Consider the following 22,119-nt stretch of genomic DNA (forward strand, 5'->3'; position numbering starts at 1 on the left):
TTACGTGAAAGCAGAAGTGTTGTTGTGAAGACTGGAGTTTCAGAGCAGCTTTCAAAGATGTTTTGCCTTTACTGGAAGCAGAAGAAGTTACAATGAAACCTTTCATTGGTGAGACAGCAACTGAGTACATGAGTACGTCTAGGATTTTGGTGGAATGTGGGAATTCATTGCACTGTGGGGGTGAGCAGTAAGGACAGTGTGCTGATTGGGGTGCCCAGTGAAGGGCTAGGTGGATTTTTGAGTTAAACTGCTCATTTCTGTCAGCCTCCGATGTTTTGTTTCCAATGCTGTCCATCAGAAGGAGCGGTGAATGAGTAACTGGTCTTGTTAGAAGCCTTACAGTTTTCAGTACTGCAGGAATTGCATTATTTCATCAGCATTGTAAAGGTTACTGGCAGCAGCGGGAGGCGTGGGCTGTATTCACTAGAAATGATTAAGCATTTAGATAACATACATACAAGGGGAGGGGGGGACTTGTCTTTTGATTTGCAGAAGGTGGGAGATTCTGGGAGCTGTGATCTAAGGCAAACCCAACTGTGGTAAATCTTAGAAGTCCTACAGTGTGGAAGCAGGCCAATCAGCACATCAAGTCCATTCTGACCCCTCCAAAGAGCATCCTGCTCCCGCCCCCACCCCTTAGGGAATCAAGGGTGGTCGGGATAATGCAAGTAAGAAGAGCTGAGATGATGGATAGATCAGCCACGATCTTAATAAATGGTGAAGCAGGCTCAACAGGCCCAATGGCTTACTCCTGCTTCTATTACGATGAAACTATAACCCTGCATTTCCCATTGGCTAACCCACCTAACCTGTACATCCCTGGGCACTATGGGCAATTTAGCAAGCCAATCCAACTCAAGGTAGATAAGCAATGTAGTGATGTGGAAAATGGACATCAGAGAACAATAGAAAGGAACAAGGAGAATAAACGTACCAGCAATTAAAACTGGATTCAAAAGATTACAAACAATAAAACTAAAAGGTCAGTATTTGACTGTGTGCTTGTTATGAAGGGGTAGAGGTACTGTACCTTTAAGAGAGTTAAAAAAAATCGAGCAGAACAAAGTGTTATAAACAAGATGAGAATGTAATATTTGGTCAACACAAATAGAGCAACTGGATTGCCATGAGGCACAAACAAATTTAAATTTGGCCAATCAGTTTAAATTTTGCCCCAAAATACCAAAGTCCAATCAAGTTTGAATTAAGTATTTTGATAATATTAACACCAATAAAATGATCCGATGTTTTGGACTATAAAACCGGGCATTTTTATGAGTTTTTATATTCTCTGTTGGACATAAAGAGTAAACTTGTTAATTTTTACTTTAAATATTTACATTTGGGATAGTTCTTTGCCTCTCGAACTTTTACATATTACTGCATGGGGTGAATCATCCCTATATTGCTGGTTTAATTTAGCAGAGGGGGTTACCTGTGTTGTAATAGCGCTGCAACGTAACAAAAGTGAATGAATTGACTACTCACATTGAAGAGAATAATTATGATCTGAGACTCCTTACAGAGACATAGCTTCAGGATGACAAGGACTGGATCCTAAATATTGAGGGGAGATGTGGCATTCAAGTCGAATGGGAAGCTAAGTAAAGGTAGAGGGGTGACACTGCTAATCAAAGCACTGACCACAGGGCAGTCTGGTGTCAGCTCAGATTTCAGGTCCTGCTTTCTTTGTCCTTGGTTGATCCTCCTGTTCCCACACAGTTGTTGTCTGTTCTCAGCTGTGCTTCATTTCTGCTGAAGCTTTAACCTCCTTTGACACCTTCTGGAACAATAAAACATTCACTCAATCAAAGTCCAACCTACAATCTCCCAGCCTGTAAACCATCCAGACACCGAGTATCATCATACCAGAAAATATAACAAAAAAGGTGAAAAATTAGAATTAAATAGGTGCTTGTGTCTGTTCATTGGCAAGTAAACTAGAAATAGGGGTCTGCTAGGATTCTTGTAGTGCCCTAATTGAAGAATTCTCTCTCCCTTACGTCTAAGTATTAGTACTCAGCTATGATTTATAACAATATTTACATCAACAGAAATGAAGCATCTGTTATGCAATAGACATAGAGATACACAGTATGGAACTAGACTTTTTCTCTCTCTCATGTGCGCGCGCACGCACACACACACACACACACACACACACACAGGTCTATGGGGTGAATTTGTATTTGCAGATACATTGTGCATTTTTTGAGCAAAATGCAATCTGCAGGCAGACAATACATGGAATATTTTATAAATTCCACTTTGGAAATAGAACCAGTCTGACTCAAAAACTGGGATACATACAGAATCTGGCCTCACACCTTTAATGCATTGTCTGAGTTGAGTTGTCACCTTTTCTTATAAAACCTTAAGTTATCTCGAGTAGGTGTCTTTTAAGAAGTTCTGGGATTTACATATTAATGACACCGGCAACTCATTCTAAAAGATGAAAGACTTTACAATCCAGGTTTCTTCAATGTATCATTTCAGTGGCATGACTCTGTAGTGTTTTGCTGTAAACTCAGTGTCTTATGATCTTATACTCCACAACCACCTGATGAAGGAGCAGTGCTGCAAAAGCTAGTGCTTCCAAATAAATCTGTTGGACTGGTGTCATGTGATTTTTATCTTTGCCCAGGTTAGGGTGGATTGGCCCTGCTAAATTACCCACAGTGTTCAGGGTTTTGCAGGTTGGGAGAATTGTTAGAAGTGATTTGATTCCACCTTCTCGTGACTGTCTGTGTGAACTTTGGTATGTTCTCCCCCTTCTGTCTGCATGGGTTACCTCTGGGTGCTCCGGTTTCCTCCCACAGTCCAAAGATCTGCAGTTTCGGATGGATTGGCTGTGCTAAAGTGTCCAGGGATGTGCAGGTTAGAGTGGGTTAGCCATGGGGAACTGCAGGGCTGTCGGGTAAGTGGATGAGTCTGGGTGGGATGCTGTGTGGAAGGTCGTTGTAAATTTGATAGGTGAAATGGGCTCTGCAGGGATTATATAATTCTTCTGCTTTAGCCATATGTAGATTGAGAAATGACTGCTGTGGGAGGAGTAGGTTCCAGTTCATGGGACACTGTCCCAGTCCTGGGGAAGATGGGAATTGTGCTGTCTCTCTCCCCACTCACTGCCCCCATCCATTCTCTCTCGCCCTGCAACTTTCTGCCCCCCATTTTCTCTCTCTCTCCCTCATTCTCTTCCTCCATCCTTTGACCCCCGAGTCTTTCCTTTCTGCCCCTACCACCCTCTGTTCCCCCCAGTCTCTCAATGGCCCCCACACTCTGTCACCCTGTCTATTCTGATTCTCTTCCAACCCCCACTAAACATTCTCATGCCTCGAGCAGTCTTTGATTGCTGTATCATGCTCTTCTCAGAAGATAGAGAGAGAGAATGGTTGGTGATGACACTGCCTGGGAAATGGGGGTGCACAAGAAATGACTAATCTTTCAAATTGAGAATAGCTACAATAATATATTCAGAAACAGCATTAAAGTTTGAACGCATGTTCAATTTTATATTAAGACAAAGCTGCAGCCATCTTTCTCAAACTTGCTTTGAACTATGTGCAGTTGAGGACAGGCTGTTCGGGGTGAATGAGGCTTTTGCCCGAAATGTCAATTTTCCAGCTCCTCGGATGCTGCCTGACCTGCTGTGCTTTTCCAGCACCACACTCTTGACTCTAATCTCCAGCATCTGCAGTACTCCCTTTCACCTGTTAGGGGTGAATGGCCGATTCCTAGTCTTGAAAAATTGGGTTCTGTTAGAAGGTGTAGAGGTGTATTCTACCTTTTAAGAGAGTTGAAAAGCAAGCAGAACCACCTGATATAGCACCAAGCGTACTGAACAAGGTAACAATTTAACATTTGGTCGAACAGCTAGGTAGCTGGGTTGCCTGGAGACAAAAACATACTCAATTTTGGCCAATAGATTTAAATCTTGCCCCAAAATACTGAATTCCAATCCCCGTGTCTGCGTGGGTTTCCTCCGGGTGCTCCAGTTTCCTCCCACAGCCCAAAGATGTGCAGGTCAGGTGAATTGGCCATGCTAAATTGCCCATAGTGTTAGGTGCATTAGTCAGAGGGAGATGGGTCTGGGTGGGTTACTCTTCGGAGGGTCGGTGTGGACTGGTTGGGCCGAAGGGTCTGGTTCCGCACTGTAGGGAATTTAATCTAATCTAATATTAACACCAATGAAATGATTTGACGCTTTGGAGTATAAAATCAAAAAAAATTGAACAGTTGCAGAGAACTGCCAAAAGACCAACAAATGTAGGCTGCTAGTGAGAACTCTCTGAGAGGTACCTGTCCAGAGAAGGAGTTTGCACAGAAGAAAACATTGACACCGACCTGGAGAGCAAATCTACAGAGGAAGATACAAAGAGAAGATTTAACAGCTGGCTGGTTTTGAAGTTTGAATCTTTCGGTAAATCTTAATCAGGGGTTTTCATTGAACTGGTATCATACAGGGGAAGGTAGAAGATAGGTTAGAGAAAGGAGTTGTAAATAGTTGTTAATTAATTATTCTCCATTAGACTTAAAGAAATAAAGTTGTTAAAATTAACTTTAAATACTGACCTTTGGGAATAGTTTCTTGGTTCTTGAATTTTCACAGATTACTGCAAGGGTTAAACCTTCTCTATGTTGCTGGTTTAAATTAGGTGGGGGAGGTTGCACCCAGTGTTGTAAAATTTGGGAGCTTTCGCCCAAGATTTGAACTGGTTTAGACAGATTTGAATAGATTTGGGAGTACGAAAAATCCCAGCAGATTTAAACACTTGCAAGTTAGTGTCCTAGATCATTAAATAAAACTTTAAATAGTGACTTGGAAACAGTTCCTTACCTCTTGAATTTTCACATCAGCACATGGGGTAAATCTTTTTTTTGGTTTTAAATTACTGGGTGGGGGTGCAGTCCGTGTCATAACAGTTCTGACTATGTAGAAATAGAATCATAGAGTAGTGGATCATGGAAACAAACTGTTTGTTCCGTGCCAATCGGATATCCTAAATTAATCAGGACACATTTGCCAGCTCTTGGCCCATATCCCTCCAAACCTTCCTGTTCATATACCCATCCAGATGCCTGTTGAATATTGTAATTGTACCAGCCTCCACCACTTCCTCTGGGAGCTCATTCAATCCACGCACCACCCGCTGAGTGAAATAGTTGCCCTTTAGGTCCCTTTTAATCCTTTCCCCTCACACCCTAATATAAATCAATTGCTGCTTTTTCTGAACAGGCTCAGTGGTTAGCACTTATAACGCTAGGGACCCGGGTTTGAGCCCAGTCTCCGGTAACTGTCTGAGTGGAGTTTGCACCTTCTCTGCGTGGGATTCCTTTGGGTGCTCTGGTTTCTTCCCACAATCCAAAGATGTGCAGGTTTGGAGAGAGTATTTCTTGAGGGGAATTAACTTTCACTTTTTTCCTACTCCTTAGGTCCCTTTTAAATCTTTCCCCTCTCACCTTCAACCTATGCTCTCCAGTTTGGGAGTCCCCTACCCTGAGGAAAAGATGGGTAGTCAAATAAAATGCAAAAGGAATAAAACGTCAAGCCGCAGGATAAATATAAAACGTCGCTCCAGCCTTTCTTGTCTCTGATTGTCATTTGGGTACAAAATCTGTCAGGAACACCAGCAACTTCACACAGCACCTTGCGCGTGCTCCTCGGTGCCAACACACACTGCGCATGTTCGCCGGTGTCAGCAAAACCTGTGCGTGCTCCTGGCTGTCCGCGGAAACTGCGCGTGCTCTTCTTTTGTTGGGCCAATAGGAAGTCCTGGAGGACCGGAAAGAGCGTGGTCCTCCCGCTAATCAGAGACCCCCCTATTGTGTCTATCTCTCGCGCTCAATCACAATTTATGGAGGGGACAGATTCTGGAAAAGTTGGGCCAGGTCTGTGTCTCGGTTGGCAAACTCATGGAAAATGCAGGGCCACGATGTGAAGTGATAGCATTCCCTTGCGGGGCGGGGGAAGCAGAAAGGAGATGCATTGTTTAAATGGTGAGAAATTGGGATGTGGAGAAAATGAGGACTGCGAATGCTGGAGATCAGAGTCAAAAAGTGTGGTGCTCGAAAAGCACAGCAGATGAGGCAGCATCCGAGGAGCAGGAGATTCAGCGTTACATGCTTGAGCCCTTCATCAGGAATGTGTATAAAGGGGCCTCAGCGTCCTTCCACACCAGTCAATGCCAGTTGTCAGACAGGTGCAGCAAGCAATGAGCAAGGCAAGTGGTATATTAGCAAGAGGAATTGAGTTCAGAAGTGGGGAGTCTTCCTGCAGTTATGGGATCATTGAATATATTCAAGGCTGAGTTCATCTGATTTTGGAACAACAAAGAAGTGGATATTTATGGGGGAAGGTAAGAAAATAGTTTTCAGGCCATTTCAGAACAGTCACCGAGTCAAACAGCACAGAAACAGGCCCTTCAGTCCAACTATTCCAAGCTATGTTCTCAAACTAATCTAATTCCACCTGCCAGTGTTTGGCCTATACCCCTCTGTCACAAAGCTGGTCCTTCTCGAGGATGCTGTGTCCTTGGTTTTTTTTCAGAGGGGTGGTAAAAAGACCCGGGCTCCGAAGCGACTGGTTTAGTACAGAGATGAAAAACGGTATTGGGAGGCATTTTTGGTCAGATATGAACAGATGAGACTTGAGGCCAAAGCTTTTATGTTTTAGAAGTGACCTGTACAATGAAAGGGGAGTGGTCAGTCCTGAAAGCTGAAGTCTCGTTTGGGTGAGTTAAGCAGTGGACTGTGTGGAGAAAGGCTGCTAGCACTGTCTCCTTCTGCCCTTCTAACTTCAACTGTAAGCCTCTGTTTCAGTTTTACTTTGTTTAAGGGTGTTTTTTTGGTACTGTTGTGTACAAGCATTACGAAGAGTGTTAAGAGTTTCTCCACAGCTTGTACTTTATTAAGTAAAGTTTGGTTGTTCACAGAAGTTGGCGTATTGCAGTGTAAGAAGCTCAAGCAAAAGAACTTAACAAAGGAACCTAAGGGATAAATCTTTCATGCAGAAAGTGGCGTGTTTAAGGAAAGAGCTGTCAGAGTAGGTGGTGGCTGCTGGCACAATTATGACATGAAAAGGCATCTGGATGGGTATACGATTAGGAAGGGTTTAGACAATATGGTCCAAATGCTGGCAAATCGACCGAGATTAGGTTAGGTTATCTAGTTGGCACGGATGAATTAGACCGAAGGGTCTGTTTCTGTGCTACATATCTCTATCGCTCTGACTTGCCACGAACACTTGCCACATCTATATGTTCAGTTTCTCTCTGGTGTCAGTGTAAATGCCTTGATGTCTCATTCTTAACCGGACTGGCAGTAATGACTTTTGTAATCTTTTCTTACAGACTATCTGAAGACAAAAGTTTCAAAGTCAACAGATAAAGGGCTTATGCCCAAAATGTTGATTCTTCTGCTTCTCTGATGCTGCTTGCCTTGCTGCGCTTTTCCAGCGACGCATTTTTTGATTCTGACTCTCCAGCGTCTCCAGTCCTCACTTTCACATCAATGTCTGACAGTCACTCAGTCCATCAGGACCGCAACAATTTTCAACTGATTCTGTGAGAAGGAGCAACGCGTTCTCTTTGGTTCCTGTTTGAGTACGGGGGGACTGGTTGAAAGACTCTACTGTTGCAGCGCAGTGTGTGTGGAGCCTGAAACAACTCTACTGCGTGGAAAGAGGAATTCACTGCGGGGTTGTACACGTGTGTGTGTGTGTGTGTGTGTGCAGCTGAAGCTTCAGCCATGGAGAAACCTGAGGAAACACGCCCCGTTGAGAAACCATGGAAGTGTGGCGACTGCGGGAAGGGCTTCCGTGTCCCACCTGTCCTAGCGGCTCATCAGTGCAATCACACTGGGGAGAGGCCGTTCTCCTGCCCCGAGCAGGCGAAGGGCTTTACTTGCTCCTGTGTCCTGCTGGCCCACCAGCATATACAGACTGGTGAGAGGACGTTTTACTGCTCCATGTGCGGGAAAGGGTTCACTTGGGTGGACAACTTCCAGACCCACCAGCGATTCCACGCAGGGGAGAGGCTCTTCAGTTGCCATGAGTGTGGGAAAGCCTTCAGCAATTCCTCCAACCTGCTGAAGCACCGGCGAGTCCACACGGGGGAGAGGCCATTCAGCTGCCCCGAATGCGGGAAGGCCTTCAGCGACTCCTCCAACCTGCTGAGGCACCGGCGGGTCCACACGGGGGAGAGGCCCTTCAGCTGCCCAGAGTGTGGGAAGGCCTTCAGCAATTCCTCCAACCTGCTGGCCCATCAGCAGGTCCACACAGGGGAGAGGCCCTTCAGCTGCCCAGAATGCGGGAAGGCCTTCAGTAAATCCTCCAACCTGCTGGCCCATCAGCGGGTTCACACGGGTGAGAGGCCTTTCAGCTGCCCAGAGTGCGGGAAGGCCTTCAGCAATTCCTCCGACCTGCTGAGACATCGGCGAATCCACACGGGGGAGAGGCCTTTCGCCTGCCCAGAGTGTGGTAAGGCCTTCAGCAATTCCTCTGACCTGTTATCCCACCGGCGGGTCCATACCAGGGAAAGGCCATTCAGCTGCCCCGAGTGCGGGAAGGGGTTCACCCGCTCCTCCAAACTGCTGGCCCACCAATGGGTCCACACCGGGGAGAGGCCGTTTGCCTGCCCCGACTGCGGGCGGAGGTTCACATTGTCCTGCAACTTGCGGAGGCACCAGCAGGGGCACAAGTGCATCCAACAATCAGATTCCACCAGTGATGCTGCAGTGGGTCACCCCCAAAGCTGAACCTCCTGCCTATTCTGACAGTGGGTGCAGTGGGCTTTTGTTGTTTTGTGCTGGACTCACCCTCTTTCCCCCCCCCCCACCAACACCACCTCCCAAGCCCACCTATGTGGCTCAGGGGTGGCATGGTGACTCGGTGGTTAGTACCACTACCTCATGATGTTGACCTGGGTTAAATTCCATCCTCAGGGTGACAGTCTGTGTGTAGCTTTCACAATGCCCCCCACATCTGTAGGGGTTACCTCTGAGTGCTCTAGTTTCCTTCCCCTGGTCTAAAGGTCTGCAGGTTAGGATGGATTGGCCCATCTAAATTGTCCCATCGTGTTCAGAGATGTGTAGGTGTAGTGCATTAGTTGGGGTAAATGTAGAGGAATAGGGATAGGGGAATGGGTCTGGCTGGGTTACTCTGCAGAGGGCCAGTGTGGACTTGTTGGGCCAAAGGACCTGTTTCCATACTGTAGGGAATCTAATCTTCAAAAAAATTCCTCCAAGCGATACTGATGAAATATGCCGAGTTGGACAAAGTATCCCATCAAGTTTGAGACAAACCCAGAGTTGAAGAAGTCGGAAGTCACACAACACCATGTTACAGTGCGAAAGGTTTATTTGAAATCACAAGCTTTAGGAGCATTGCTGTTTCAGGAGTGCTGCTCCTTCATCAGGTGCCATGTGACTTCTGACCTTGTCCACCCCAATTCAACACCAGCACCTCTGCATCAGAGTTGACGAATGAGATTGGATTTTATTCGTCCTGATTTAGTGAGATGTTCATTTGGAAACTCAAATCTGTCGGACCTACAAAGAAACGCGAATCATAGAGTCCTACAGCAGGAGACAGGCCCTTCTGCCCAACATGGTCCATGCTGACCAAACTGTCCATCAACACTAAGCCCATTTCCCTGCACTTGGCCCATTTCCTTCCATACCTTTCCTATCCACGTATTTGTCCAAATGCCTTTTAAATGTTGTTAATGTACCCACCTCAACCACTTCCGCAGGCATGTCATTCCATATGTGTACCACCGTCTGTGTAAAAACAAAAGTTGCCCCTCACATTCCCTGTTATTCTTTTTCCCCAAACCTTAAACTGATGCCCTCTAGCCCTCACTTCCCCAACCCGGGGTAAAAGTGAGTGCATTCACCCACTCCATGCGTCTCACGATCTCTTCACTTCTCTAAGGGCCTCTCTCAGTCTCTAATGCTCTAAATAAAAATAACTTAGCTTGTCTAACCTCTCCCTTTTACACAGACCCTTAAGTCCTGGCAACATCCTTGGATATGTCTTCAGCACTCTTCCAAGTTTAATAACATATTTGTTATAGACACTGCCCTGTCTACCTACTTTGTTGGAAATATAGGACCTAATCCAAACTGGATAATCTGCCTGATGGGACAGGAAACCACTTCCTTTCTTGAGAGACAGTCTCCTGGAGAGAACTGGCTGGCTGACTGAGTCCACACATTTGCCTAAGATGGTGCTCAAAACCTTTATCATCTTTGGGATGGATCCCCATTCATTCAGTGCTATGGAGTCATGCAGCCTGGAACAGACCCTTCAAACCAGCCAGTCCATGATCCCCAACTAAACCCGTGCCACCCATCTGCTCCTGGCCTGTTAACAGTTTGTTAATAGTTTTGTTCATTTGTTCACCACGAGAGTTGGATAAATAAATTGCTGATTGTTGATTTTAAAGTGTTGGGGATTTACTCTTATCACTAGAACAAGTTACACCACTTTTCATGCTAATTTTACAGAATATTGGGTGACACGCTCCTCTGGGTGTTTCTGTTTGAGAAAGGTGGTGCTGTCAGCCTTCCCTTTATAAGGGTATTGACGTGATGTACTGCTGAACGCAATGGAGTCAACATGAATCCCAGCCTCTCACTGTGGTTGTGGGTGAATCGCCTTAATTTGGCTCTTAACTCAGAAACTGCACACAATAAACTGCTGAAACAGTCATTTACACTTTACTGTATGTAGCAACCAAAAATAAAACTCCTCAAGTAACCAAGTTCAACCTCACTCACAACTTGGCTATCACCCAATTGATGGCAGAATTTAACTGAGTTTCCACCGACAGTATCTGTCTCTGGAAGTGTCCAGGGATTCACTGCAGTGTTGTTCTTCCAAGTACTGCTGCCCCGTGTATAAATGTTAATGAATATCGGGAAGGGGGGGGGAAGGGAAACCATTCCTGCATTTTCATGATTTCTCCATAGTGCAGGTGTCCTCGTATTGGTGCAGGTGTCCTCGTATTTCTCCAGGTTCAACAATCAGTTGAAACTCGTTCACACTTACAGCATAGGTGTGGTGTTACTGGTGAACCCTCTGATAATTGAAGGACTTCATTCAGTCTGTAAAGCATGTTCCAGTCACTACTCTGGTGTGTGAGTATGTGAGACTCTGAGTTTCCAGTCACACTGACATTTAAAACCTAACAAAGCAGACAGACCATCTCCTCTTTGTTTTCAAGGCCATCAATATCCAAGTCCTGGTGAATCAAGCGGCTGTCAGACATCGATGTGATGTTTGGTCTGAGATTTCTGCCTCCAAATTCTTCTCTTGTAATATTCCTGTGGAAAGAGATGACAAAGGTCATCGCTGTCAGTCCACAATAGAAAATCAAAACACACAATTCTCGTTTCTGTGGAACATTTTTTCCTCTCTTAGTACCCAAGATCTTTGTGCTGATCTTATGTAAATGTATACAGCAGGGTAATGTGGTGGATTGCATTCTCCATGAAGAGTTCACTCAAGTTGCTGAATGGACATCTATCATGCTGTACTGACGTTCTTATTGAAGATATACAATATTATGAGCCCTGAAACAACTGCAAATCAGGCTTTTAGAGCCATAAACATTCCTTCAAATATGGAACATAAAGCCCAGACTTATCTGTCTTATATTAACACACGGTTGTCTTACATTTCCAGAAGACTCAGATTTAAGTTTCAAGTGTGACTTTTTGTAAAAGAAGCCATCTTTTGGACTCCTTCCATACCATACTGACTCTATTACTAGAAATACATCTATATTACACCAGGATTCATGGATCAGTGACGTGAGGCTTATCTTTACCCTCGTATAATTTTCTGTTGCATAAATGTTTTGACGAATGCCAGTCATAGAGTCAGAGACATAAAACACAGAAACAAATCCTTCAATCTAACTTGTCCATGCCGACCGGATATCCAAAATTAGTCTAGTTCCATTTGCCATCACTTAGTCCATATCCCTCTAAACCCTTCCTTTTCACATACCCATCCAGATGCCTCCACCACTTCCTCTGGCAGCTCATTCCATACACACATCACCCTCTGCAAAAAAAGGTTGACTGCAAGGTCCCTTTTAAATTTTTCCCCTCTTGCCCTAAACCTATGCCCTCTAGTTCTGCACTCCCCCTATCCCAAGGAAAAGACCTTGTCTATTCACCCCATCCACACCCCTCAAGTTTTTATAAACCTCTTTAAAAACACACACACTCAGCCTGCGATGCTCTATGGAAAACAGGCCCACCTTATTCAGCCTCTCCTTGTGGTTCAAACCCTCTTACCCTGGCAACAGCCTTGTGAATCTTTTCTGAATCCTTTCAAGTTTCACAACATCCTACCTATAGGAGGGAGACCAGAATTGCACACAATATTCTAGAAGAAGCCGACTGAAACTGACTTTTGCAGAGTCTGCTCCCTGCTTGGATTCACACTCTCTGCCTCCCGTTGTTGCAAGTGAACAGTTCTTCCCCGCTTCTCTCTCTTCCAGGATAAGGAATGGAAAGGGGGAGAATTGCTTCATTCCCAGATTTTGCCCAGAAGAGCCCCCCTATTGTCTGAATGCACAAGTTGGACCATGAGCTTCTAAAGCTACTGCTGCTCCCCTCTTTCTCTGAATGAAGATTGAGCTTCACCTTTCCTCTGTCCAAACATCTGTGAGCACAGCACATTTTTGTTGAAGTAAGGCATCTTTCCTGAATGTTACAATTAAAGGGATGTCTTCCCCCTAATACTCAAAGGGATGGTAAGTCAGAGAAGGACCACGCCTTGTATTGTGTGGCATGTGTGACAGTTGCAACAGGATGTCCCAACTCCTATGCTCAATTCAAAGTTTGTGAGAAGATTTGTAGCTCGGGTGCTTGTTGTTGTAGTTCTGTTCGCCGAGCTGAATTTGTGTTGCAAACGTTTCATCCCCTGTCTAGGTGACATCTTCAGTGTGAAGCGCTTCTGTGATGTTTCCTCCGGCATTTATAGTGGTTTGTCTCTGCCGCTTCTGGTTGTCAGTTCCAACTGTCCGCTGCAGTGGCCGGTATATTGGGTCCAGGTCAATGTGTTTGTTGATAGAATCTGTGGATGAGTGCCATGCCAGAGAACAGCCAGGGAACTCCTAGAGGTATGGCCTCTAAGCATTTTTCCAGCACCACATTTTTCAACTCTGGATCTGGGACAAGGTGTGTGGTGTGGAGGTGGGTGGAGGGGAGGGGAAATAAGGAAACTGGTGAAATCTACATTGATCCTTTGTAGTTAGTGGGTCCCAAGGCAGAAGACAAGATTGTGGGTGGCACGGCAGTTAGTACTGCTGTCTCGCAGCGCCTGAGACCTGGGTTCAGTTCCCGACTCAGGCGACTGACTGTGTGGAGTTTCCGCGTTCTTCCCGTGTCTACGTGGGTTTCCTCCTGGTGCTCCAGTTTCCTCCCACATTCCAAAGATGTGCGGGATGAATTGGCTATGCTAAATTGCCCGTAGTGTTAGGTTAGGGGTATGGGTGGGTTGCACTTCGGTGGGTCGGTGTGGACTTGTTGGGCCAAAGGGCCTGTTTCCACACTGTAAGTAATCTAATCTAAATGTTCTTCCTACAAGCGTTAGGTAGCTAGAACTTGGAGGGGGTGGCAGCAGAGTATTTGCATGTTCTTGACAGATTGGGAGGGGGAGTTAAAGCATTCAGCCACAAGGCAGTGGGTTCGTTTAGTTTTGGCATTCCAGAGCTGTTCCCTGAAATGTTCTGCAAGTCGGTGTCCAGTCTCCCCAATGTGGCAGAGACCACATCAAAAGCAATGGACGTATCAATAAATCTTATAAACAAATTGTACAAATCTTAGCCTGCCACAGTTATTTTCTTTAATTAAGTTAAAGAAAATTTTAATTAAATTGGGTGACTACATGAAATGGTTTGTTGGTCAGACTCAAAGCTGCAAATGTGTTGCTGGTCAAAGCACAGCAGGTTAGGCAGCATCTCAGGAATAGAGAACTGGTCAGACTCAAATCATCCTCAAATGAGACAATGCCTTTAATATCAGAGAAATGCTTTTTTTTGTTAGAACCACAAGTTCTTGATTTAATTGACATCTGCACATTCAATGTCAAACTCTGACATCAGAAATGACATAACACCATTAATTTTTTCTTACAATAATCCAACAAACAAATTAATAACACACAGTCAATACCAAGTCTCATTAATATGATGTTAAATTTGACCAAATAAAATGTATAATCGAGATGAGAGATAACAAATGGGGGAAGGGCAGAAGGTAAGAAATGCAGCATCATAGAAGGTGTTCCTCCAGGGAGTGTATTTTACCAACTACAACTGCTCAATATAAACAAACACTCTGACATGATCCTCCGGTTTTAATGTAAACCATACCCCCATACAGTAGGTACCATTTAAATAAGTTAATAGATACAAGCCTTGAGTAAATCCAGCCTCCAGCCGGACCCCCCGCTTCTTGGAGCTCGGACCTTCCTCCAGCTCCGGGGGGTTGTTGAGCTCCTGGGCTCCGGCCGCCGCCGAAGAAGCCGCGGGCGCCGGCTCTCTCTCCTCCACCGCCGACAGTTTTAATTTGTTTTCCCGTTCACCCGGTAACCGTCACCTCTTGTTTGAAAAGTTCCGACTTTAATGTGAAATGTATTTTAAAGGTATTTTCTGAGGTAAACGATGCCTGTCTGCCCCCCTCCCTCCGTCAGAAACCGCAGCCTCGCGCCGCCATCTTTGTTTTTCTTCTTCATTCCGTCTCCCCTCGTCATCCACTCTCCCTCCAATCAGAGCGCACCTTACTCCACCTGACCAATAGCGGCCGCGTTTGCGTGTCATGTTGTCCCACCCTCTGCAATCTCTCTCTCCGATTGGTCGGTACCGACCACAAGCTTTGGGATTGGTGGGGAATGTCACAAGCGGGTCCGTGTATCCGCCCTTTTCATTCCCGTTCATTCATTCAACAGCAGCTGACCCAATTTACTGCAACGGGCTCTGGGGCTATAGCGGTAGTGTCACATATTCAGGGGCAAGATGTGATTTTTAACGATTTCAACTATGGCACCTCCACATCCATTCATTCAACCGAAGAGGACTCAATTTAGTGTAATGGGCTCTGAGGGTATAATATTTGTATCCCATATTGAGAAGAAACCTCTCCCCATTCATTCAATAGAAGAGGACCTATTTGCTGCAGAGGGTTTTATTTTATGGCGCAGTGGTAGTGTCCCTATCTTCGAGCCCTGAAATCCCACTGCTATGAGGATGCGTAATAACAAATTTTTTAGTCATAAGTCACATGACACCAGGTTATAGTCCAACAGGTTGTTTGGAAGATCTTACAGAAATAGAAATAGAATGTTGCACTGGTAGGTGAGACTAGGATAAGAGCGCATGGCCTCTAGATTAGAGGAAGCAGGTTTAAAACTGAACTGAGAAGAAACTTCTTCACCCAGAGAGTTGTTAATCTATGGAATTCCTTGTCCAGGGAAGTATTTGACATTACTTCAGCAATCACTAGAAGCAGTAGATACGTTTTTGAAAAAATAAAAGAATTAAGGGATATGGTGAAGGTGCAGGTAAGTGGAGCATACATAGTCCACGAAAAGATGAGTCATGATTTTATTGAGTGGTGAAGCAGACTCGAAGGGCCGGAAGGCCGACTCTTGCTCCTAGTTCTTATGTTGAAATCACAAGCTTTGGAGTGTAGTCACTTCAGCAGATGAAGTCACGAAAAAACAAGTACAGGAAAGAGAATTTAGATAAATGAAAGACAGAGCATCTCGACGGTCAATTACTTACTCCCATTCCTATTTATGATGATTCCTACACAGCAAGTTGTGTGTTTTCCATTGTTTATTTCCATTGTTTAAAAACAAATATTTAAGATGAACAGTTTGTTTTTCCTCACTTGGACACATTGTGACCCACAACAATTTATACAGCACTGAATATCATAAACCCTCTCATGAGATATCATAGCAACAATTCATAAACTAGATTTGTCACTGAGTCACTCAAATAGATCCTAGAAAGGAGAAAAAAAATCCCAACATGTGCAGGATGCTAACGAAAAGTCAGCAACCTGAAATGGTAACAGGAGCAAGTGAACAGCCCCAATCAGAAAACTCGTTCTGACATCCACTACAGTACCTTGTACTATTCTTCACTGAACACTGCAATTGCTTTCCTTTTCAGTTGAATGATCCACCTCTATTTTGAATACCGTAATTGAATCTGACTCCAACACACTCTCTGGCAGACAGTTCCAGAGGTCAAAGTATTTTCAATCATTAATGAAGTAAGTTTTAGATCCGTCCCAAAGACAATTTCGATGGACTTTTGCTTCCAAACATTTACAGTAAGTTCTTGGCATGGACACATTTCCAACTTAGTAGGTTTATTCAAATTTTATAACATATTGGGGTAGCACACTGCTTAGCATTGCTACCTCACAGCATAAGGGACCCAAGTTTAATTCCAGCCTCCGGTAACTATGTGGAGTTTGCATGCTTTCCCTGTCTGCACAGGTTTCCTTCCACAGTCCAAAGAAGGGCTTCGGTACATCTGTGTGGTCCTCCTCCAGTTAACTGAGGGCAATGGGGCACTGTGAGGATCAGTAGATCAGACAATCAATCAATCAATCAGTCAGCAAGTTCTCTCCGGGAGACTTGTCTCAAGGCAGGCAGCGGTTTCTTATCTCATCCATTCTCCTACCCTCCACAAACTCCACACAGACAGTCGCCCCAAGGGTGGAATTGATCCTTGGTTCCTGGTGCCATGAGGCAACAGTGCTAATCACTCAGTCACCATGCCACCTCTGAGCCACCGTGGGGTTGCAGTCCAACGCAAAACAAATACAGTGCACCAACTCTCCCACTGCACCCACTGTCAGGAGAATCAGTCCTGGGGGGTACTCACGGCAGTGTCAGCGGTGGAATCTGATTGTTGTGAGCGCTGGTGCCCCCGCTGGTGCTTCCGCAAGTTGCGGGAAAATGTAAACCTCTTCCCGCACTCAGGGCAGCTGAAGGGCCTCTCCCCAGTGTGGACTCGCTGGTGCTTCAGCAGAGCGGAGGAATCGCTGAAGGCCTTCCTGCACTCGGGGCAGCTGAATGGCCTCTCCCCTGTGTGGACCCGCTGGTGGGTCAGCAGTGTGGAGGAGCGGGTAAACCCCTTCCCGCACTCTGGGCAGGAGAACGGCTTCTCTCCGGTGTGGACACGCTGGTGCCTAAGCAGGGCAGAGGATTGCTGAAGGCCTTCCCGCACTCGGGGCAGCTGAATGGCCTCTCCCCCGTGTGGACCCGCCGGTGGGCCACGAGGTGGGAGGAAACAGCAAAACCCTTCCCGCACTCGGAGCAGGAGAACGGTCTCTCGCAGGTGTGGATCCGCTGGTGGGTCAGCAGGTTGGAGGGCTGGGTAAAGCACTTTCCGCACTGGAGGCAGGAGTACGGCCTCTCCCCAGTGTGGACTCGCTGGTGCCTCAGCAGGTGGGAAGACCTGCTGAAGGCCATCCTGCACTCGGGGCAGCTAAAGGGCTTTTCACCCGTGTGGACCCGCAGATGGGTCAGCAGAGCAGAAGAGCGGGTGAAACCCTTCCTGCACTCAGGGCACGAGAACGGCCTTTTCCCGATGTGGACCCACTGGTGCCTCAGCAGAATAGAGGAATCACTGAAGGCCTTCCCGCACTCAGGGCAGCTGAATGGCCTCTCCCCTCTGTGGACTCGTTGGTGCTTCAGCAGGTCCGAGGATTTGCTGAAGGCCTTCCCACACTCAGAGCAGGGGAAGGGCCTTTCCCCAGCGTGGGCGCACTGGTGGGCCAGCAGGTGGGAGGAGTAGGTGAAGCCCTTCCCACACTCAGGGCAGGAGAATGGCTTCTCCCCAGTGTGGACTCGGCGGTGGTCCAGCAGGTGGGAGGAGCAGGTAAAGCCTTTTCCGCACTCGGGGCAGGAGAATGGCCTCTCCCCGGTGTGACTTCGCCGATGAATCTCCAGGACAGATGGGGCATGGAAGCCTCTCCCGCAGTCGCAACACTTCCACGGTTTCTCCACAGTGTGGGATTCCTCTGGTTTCACCATGACCGCAGCTACAGCCTCGTGTACGGCCCCTGTCCACAGTAAATTCCTCTTTCCTGGCCGTATAACTGTTTCAGGCTTTACACAAAGTGCGCTGTAACAGTACAGACTCTCATCCAGTCCCGCTGATGCTGAAAATGGTCTGAAACAGGAACCAAAATGTTTTGCTCCTTCTCAAAAAATCATAGTTGAAAATCGTTGAGGTCTCGATGGATTGAGTGACTGTCAGACATTGATGTGAAAGTGGGGACTGCAGAGGCTGGAGAGGAGTTGAAAAGTGCGGTGCTGGAACAGCACAGCAGGTCAGGCAGCATCCAAACAGCAGGAGAATCGACGATTCAGGCATAGGCCCTTCATCTGTTGATTTTTAAACTTCAGTCTTCAGATCTTCAAATACTCTGGAAAGAGAGATTACAAAAGTCATCACGGTCAGTCCAGGGTAGAAATTCAGAACAAGCTACTCCACTTTCTGCAGAACATTTTTTTCTTTTGCTGTTCCACAAAATTGAAAGCATCCCACTCTCAAAAAAAGTCAGGACTGACATCTTCGAATTTTGGATAACACCACGTGAAAGTTAATATCTTTCAGGATATTGCTGAGAGTGAGCAAGTCTGATTTTGGGAAGCAAAAGAAGTGTGAATTCAGGTTGAACCTGCAATGATAAAAAAAATCAGACATGAATTGGTTATCGTCCCTGTGGTGGGTGGTGGTGGTGGTGGTGGTGGTATGTGGTGGGTGGAATGAGACATCAAGGCATTGACACAGACAACCCGAGAGAAACTAAACATACGGACATGGCAAATGTTTGTGGCAAGCCAGAGTCAGATCTACAGCACAGAAACAGCCCCTTCGGGCCAACCAGATATCCTAGCCTAATCTAGTCCCACTTGCCAGCACTTGGCCCATATCCCTCTAAACCTTTCCTAGTCAAATACCTATCTAGATGCCTTTTAAATGTCATAGCTGAATCAACAACCACCACTTGATCTGGCAGCTCATTCCTTATACACACCACTCTCTGCATGAAAAGGTTACTCCTTAGGACCCTTTTAAATCTTGCCCTCCTCCACTCTAAACCTTTTATCCTCTAGTTCTGGACTCTCTCACCCAGGGAAATGTCCTTGTCTATTTACCCTATCCATGCCCCTCATGATTTTATTAATGACTCTCAGTCACCCCTCAGCCTCTGGTGCACGAGGAAAAACAGCCCAGCCCATTCAGCTCAAACCCTGGCAACATCCTTTTAAATGTGTTCTGAATCCTTTCAAGTTTCACAACATCATTCTGATAGGAGCGAGACCAGAATTTCACACAACATTCCAAAAGTGGTCTATCCAATGTCCTATCAGTCACAACACAACTTCCCAACTCTTATCCTCAGTCAGCGGATTGGGAAAGTTTTCAAAACCCACAAAAAGACAACCAGGAAAGAATGCAGGGACAAACCAAATTTGAGGTCAGCTTGGAAGCATCAATGAGAAAATGGCGCACTGGATTTATTGCTACCCATTCTTCTTGAGTACATATACGTATTTCTCTTCTGCCCATCGCAGTTCCTCTGTGCTGCAATGTGTGGTGGCTCGTTGAAATAATCTGATGCAGCTTCGTTTGTGGGTGTTGGGATGATTGTTTCTGTAGTTACGTATTTGGTCCGTGTGTATTGTTTCTTGTCGACGCGAGTTTGAAGTTCCCCTTAACTGTTTGCTCTACTGTGACATCTAGGAATGGCACTTTGTTGTTGTTCTCCTCCTGTTCAAACCAGGAGCCCCCCTCAGGCCCACAGTCTCACCACTTAGAACACCAGTATACAGACTAGTCAAAGGCCTCCAGTGAAGACGGAAACACTGAGTAGAAGATTCATGCCACTCCATTCACTCCACCCAAGAATTCCTGAACACCAAAGACACCAAGATAGAAGAGGATGAAATAATGCTGTCCTTTGACATAACAGCCCCGCTCACATCCATGAACATCAACATGGCCAAAGAAACACTGACTACACTACAAAAACCACCAAAGACACAAACACCAAACAGCACCAACTTCATCAGCAAAGATAACACTGTCAAGCTTGTGGACCCGTATCTTATCACCTACTTCACATTCAATAATAAGCCTTACAAATAAATCAACAGAACACCCATGAGACCACCAATATCAAGGTTCCCAGCAGAAGCAATAATGCAGAGACTTGAACAAACAGTCCTCCCAACGCTCCAACCCAAAATTTGGGTCCACCACAGTGATGACACCTTTATCATCACAAAATGAAACAGATTAGAGGAAACCTACAACACCAGGAACAATATCCTTACTGGCATAAAATTCACAAAAGAGAACAACAAAGTGCCATTCTTAGATGTCAGTAGAGTGAACAGTCAATAGGGAACTTCAGACTAACGTCTACAGGAAAACAACATACACAGACCCAAGTACCTAATGCAGAAGCAAATTATCCCAAACAAATCTGCATCAGGACACTATTTCAACGAGCCACTACATACTGCACCACCCAGGAACTATGAAGAGCATAGTTATACAGCATATTCAAGAACAGGTACCCAATAAACCCTGTTCACTGATTTCTCAACAACAAACTCAAACAAGCAGACACATGCACAGAAACCCCAGCCACATTACCTTACATCAAAGACATCTGTCAAGTGTGAGGTTGTCCAGTTTGGAACGACAAATAAGAATGCGGAATACAGGGTTAACGGTAGGGTTCTTAGTAAGGTGGAGGAACAGAGGGATCTTGGGGTCTTTGTTCATAGCTCTTTGAAAGTTGCCACTCAGGTGGATAGAGCTTGTAAGAAGGCCTATGGTGTATTAGCGTTCATTAGTAGAGGAAGTGAATTCAAGAGTCGTGAGGTGATGTTGCAGCTTTACAGGACCTTGGTGAGGCCACATTTGGAGTACTGTGTGCAGTTCTGGTCGCCTCACTTTAGGAAAGATGTGGAAGCTTTGGAGAGGGTGGAGAGGAGATTTACCAGGCTGTTGCCTGGAATGGAGAATAGGTCGTACGAGGATAGGTTGAGAGTGCTAGGCCTTTTCTCATTGGAACAGCGAAGGATGAGGGGTGACTTGATAAAGGTTTAAAAGATGATCAGGGGAATAGATAGAGTAGTCAGTCAGAGACCTTTCCCCCGGGTACAGAGTGTTACAAGGGGACATAAATTTAAGGTGAAGGGTGGAAGGTATGGGAGGGGGGGGGGGGGGGATGTCAGGGGTACGTTCTTTATCCAGAGAGTGGTGGGGGCATGGAATGCGCTGCCTGTGGGAGTGGCAGGGTCAGAATCATTGGTGACCTTTAAGCGGCAATTGGATAGGTACATGGATAGGACAAATGTTCGGCACAACATCGTGGGCCGAAGGGCCTGTTCTGTGCTGTATTGTTCTATGTTCTAAATAATGTCTAGACAACTCAAACCTCTGCGCATCATGGTAGCCCACAAACCTACCAACACACTTAAGCAGCAGCTAACGAACCTGAAAAAAAACAAATATTATTTACAAATTACCATACAAAGAAATATAGACATAGACTCTGTCCCCATAGTTCTCGGTGGCAAGAAATGCTGGGATGAGATAAGGAAGATTGTTTTCAGTCAGAAAGTGGTGACTCTGCGGAACTCATTGCCACTGAAATGAGGCAAGTAACTGAGTGCTTTTAAAGCAGACAAAGATAGGCTCTTGATTAGTAAGGACATCAAGGGTTACAGGGAGGAGGCAGGAGAATGGGGTTGAGAAACATTGGCCATGATCGAATGGTGGAGCAGATTCAACAAGTTGAATGGACTGATTCTGCTTCTGTATCTTATGGATCTGTAACCACAAAGATCTGACTTAATTTTCACGACTGTTACTGTGTCCCTGTCGTATTTATAGCAAGCGTGTGGCAATACGTTGTAGATTTCTCAAGCTAGATCTTCTAATTTGATATCAAATATTGATAATTGGAGCTAATATTAGAGAGAGTAAAGGTGCGTATTTCTTGGATAAATAAACCGGTCATGCATTTTAAGCTTAAACCTTGCATACTTGCGAA

The 22,119-nt window shown here is 45.7% G+C and overlaps 2 pseudogenes; one reads left to right on the top strand and one right to left on the bottom strand.

The window, feature by feature from the left end:
* LOC132808677 (zinc finger protein 585A-like) overlaps window positions 1-22,119 on the top strand; it is a 94,998-nt pseudogene that overhangs the window by 2,515 nt on the left and 70,364 nt on the right.
* Window positions 15,849-22,119, bottom strand: part of LOC132808684 (zinc finger protein 850-like) — a 34,464-nt pseudogene continuing 28,193 nt past the window's right edge.

The sequence above is a fragment of the Hemiscyllium ocellatum genome (genome assembly GCF_020745735.1).
Source record: "Hemiscyllium ocellatum isolate sHemOce1 chromosome 27 unlocalized genomic scaffold, sHemOce1.pat.X.cur. SUPER_27_unloc_9, whole genome shotgun sequence".
NCBI lineage: Eukaryota > Metazoa > Chordata > Chondrichthyes > Orectolobiformes > Hemiscylliidae > Hemiscyllium > Hemiscyllium ocellatum.